This window comes from Zalophus californianus, chromosome 7 (assembly GCF_009762305.2).
Source record: "Zalophus californianus isolate mZalCal1 chromosome 7, mZalCal1.pri.v2, whole genome shotgun sequence".
Classification (NCBI taxonomy): domain Eukaryota; kingdom Metazoa; phylum Chordata; class Mammalia; order Carnivora; family Otariidae; genus Zalophus; species Zalophus californianus.
Window position 1 is genome coordinate 80,110,479 of NC_045601.1, and position 3,766 is coordinate 80,114,244.

At 39.1% G+C, this 3,766-nt stretch overlaps 1 pseudogene; it reads left to right on the top strand.

The window, feature by feature from the left end:
- The first annotated feature begins 228 nt into the window (after positions 1–228).
- LOC113927917 lies at positions 229–2,443 on the top strand (annotated as a pseudogene).
- Positions 2,444–3,766: the final 1,323 nt, after the last annotated feature.

Sequence of the window (3,766 nt, forward strand, 5' to 3'; positions counted from 1 at the left end):
GTCTTGGCTATACTTTTCCATAAAATCCAAACCACTCACAGTGGTGCAACCAATTTCCAGGACAAACTGTCAAATAGCAAAAGTGCAGCAAGACCCTCCCCCAGGGGATCAGCATGGGTCTGCACTGTGGAGATCTCTAAAATTTAGAGCTTTGAAACCCAGCCACATGCCTGCAATAAAACACAGGAGTACTGTGCTGCCTGACAGCTGAATAGCTCAGATGCAGGCATGGTGAAGGCAAGGATCTGGTGGAAGCTAGGGACACAACACGGTGATTGTTTGCTCTTCTGTGAGGTCTTCCTGAAGAGTGGCAGTACAAACTCCCCAATCCAGAGACAAGACAGCTGGATGATGCCATTCTCCCCACCCCCATCATCACTGACCAATCTCAGTGAGCAAAACAGCACCATCCGTTGGAGGCTGCAGCCACTTATACCAAGCCGCATCCCCCTGCACCTTGTAGGTTCATCTCCACTAGGGCAAGCCAGCCTGAAAATCATTGCAGCAGACCCCACCTCCAGAACACCAGCCCAAACCCCTTCTATGCACCAAGACTACTGATCATAGAGTGCTACAATCAAAGCTTCAGCTTGAGGGGAAATAGGATTTAGCTTTTTTTTTTTTTTTTTTTTTTGGACCTCTTCCAAATATAGCCATTACTCAGGAGCTGGAATGCAACAGGCTTTCCTAACAAAAAACAGTGACCCAGATAAAATGACAAGACAGAGGAATTCACCCCCCCCAAATAAGAAGTCACAGCTAGGTATTTAATCAATACAGATACAAGTAAGGTGTCTGAACCAGAATTTAAAACAATAATCATAAGGATAGTAGCTGAGCTTGAGAAAAGCATACGAGACACTAGTGAATCTCTTACTGCAGAGATAAAAATACTAAAAACTAGTCAGGCTAGAAAAAAATGCTATAACTGAGTGGTAAAACCAAATTGGATGCAATAACAAGAATGGACAAAGCAGAGGAATGAATCAGTGGTATAGAAGATAAAATTATGGAAAATAATGAAGCTAAAAAAAAGAGGGAAAGAAAAGTATTGGATCACAAATGTAGACTTAGGGAACTCAGTGACTCCTTAAAATGTAATAACATTTGTATCATAGAAGTCCCAGAAGAAGAGAAAGAAAAAGGATCAGAAGGTTTATTTGAGGAAATTATAGCTAAAACTTCCCTAATCTAGGGAAGGAAACAGACATTGAAACCCAAGCACAGAGAACTCTCATTAAATTCAACAAAAGCCAGCCATCACCAAGACATATCATAGTCAAATTCACAAAATACACAGACAAGGAAAGAATCCTGAAAGCAGAAAGGGAAAAAAGTCCTTAACCTACAAGAGAAGACAAATTATGAACATAGCAAAACTGTCTACAGAAATCTGGCAGGCCAGAAGACAGTGGCAGGAAATATTCAACACGCTGAATGGGAAAAATATGCAGCCAAGAATACTTTATCCAACAAGGCTGTCATTCAGAACAGAAGGAGAGATAAATAGTTTTTTCCAGACAAACAAAAGCCAGCCCTGCAAGAAATATTAAAGGGGACTCTGAGTGGGAAAGAAAGACCAAAAGCAACAGACTAGAAAGGAACAGGGAAGATCACCAGAAACACCAACTTTACAGGTAACATAATGGCACTCAATTCATATCTATCAATAATCATTCTGAATGTAAATGGACTAAATGTTCCAATCAAAAGACATAGAGGATCAGAATGGCTTAAAAAAACAAGACCTATCTATGTGCTGTCTACAAGGGAATTATTTTAGACCTAAAGACATCTCCAGATTGAAAGTGAGGGATAGAGCTTCATCCTTGTGCACCATAGCGGCACAGGCACCAATCTTTGTATTGACCAAAAGATTTACAGAGAACAATGGAAGACAGGAATGTTTGAACACATGTATCTGCAGAGAGATGGAGATTAACACAGTATTGAAATGCATTTGCCTTATACCACTAAAGTCATGGAAAGCCATAAGGATGAGTTTACATTATTCCTGTACTGGTTGGAGCTCTGAGTGAATCAAAAGAACAGGAATTTGAAAAACTCTTTAGTAAATATCTAGTGGATCCTAGTAATCTCTTTGTGGTTTCTTCTGATTTCTGCCATTGGGGTCAAAGTTTCCATTACAGTTACTATGATGATTCCCAGGGGAAGATTTATAGATCCATTGACCATCTAGATAAAATGGATGTGACTACTTATAGAACACCTTGATCCTGTATCTTTTAGAAATTACTTGAAGAAATACCATAATCCTATATGTGGAAGATCCCATTGGGTTGTTATTAAATGCTATCACAGAGCTCCAGAAGAATAGAATGAATATGAGCTTTTCCTTTTGAATTATGCCCAGTCAAGCCAGTGTAGAAACTGGCAAGACAGTAGAGTGAGTTATGCAGTGGGAGCACTCACGGTCCACTGAAGCTCTGAATCCTCAGGGATGGAAAAAGGACAGTCTCTTCAACAAATGGTGTTGGGAAAACTGGATAGCAACATGCAGAAGAATGAAACTGTACCACTTTCTTACACCATACACAAAAATTAATTCAAAATGGATGAAAGACCTAAATGCAACATAGGAAACCATCAAAATCCTAGAGGAGAACACAGGCGGCAACCTCTTTGACATCAGTTGTAGCAACATTTTTTTAGATATGTCTCCTGAGGCAAGGGAAACAAAAGCAAAAATGAACTATTAGGACTTGATCAAGATAGAAACTTCTGCACAGCAAAGAAAATAGTTGACAAAAACCAAAAGACAACCAACAGAATGGGAGAAGGTATTTGTAAATGACATATCTGATAAAGGGTTAATATCCAAAATCTATAAAGAACTTATCAAACTCAACACCCCAAAACCAAATAATCCAGGTAAGAAATGGGCAGAGACATAAATAGACATTTTCCCAAAGATATCCAGATGACTAACAGACACATGAAAAGTTGGTCAACATCATTCATCATCAGGAAATACAAATCAAAACCACAATGAGATACCACCTCACACCTGTCAGAATGACTAAACTTAACAACTCAGGAAACAACAGATGTTAGTGAGGATGCAGAGAAAGGGGAACACTTTTGCCCTGTTGGTGAGAATGCAAACTGGTACAATCACTCTGGAAAACAGTATGGAGGCTCCCAAAAAGTTAAAAATAGAACTACTCTCTAATCCAGCAATTGCACTACTAGGTGTTTATCCAAAGGAAACAAAAATACAGACTCAAAGGGGTACATGCACCCCAATGTAAGTCACTTCACTTCAGTTGACTGTTTGGGCTTTAAAATTGGAGTGGTTAGTTTCTCACTTCCTGAATCGATAGTTTATATATCTGAAACATTCTAGTTCCTTTCCGTGGCTATTTTGACTTTTCATTTAAATTATGAAACATTTCAAACTCTCCTGAAGTTTTGATATCCTTTTTTAAAATTTATTTGTTTTTTTAATTTTTATTTTATTTTATTATGTTAGTCACCATACAGTACATCATTAGATTTTGATGTAGTGATCCATGATTCATTGTTTTCATATAACCCCCAGTGCTCCATGCAATACGTGCCCTCCTTAATACCCATTACTGGGCTAACCCATCCCCCTTCATCCCCCTCCCCTCTAAAACCCTCAGTTTGTTTCTCAGAGTCCATAGTCTCTCATGGTTCATCTCCCCCTCTGATTCCCCCCGCTTCATTTTCCCCTTCCTTCTCCTAATGTCCTCCATGCTCTTCCTTATGTGCCACAAATAAG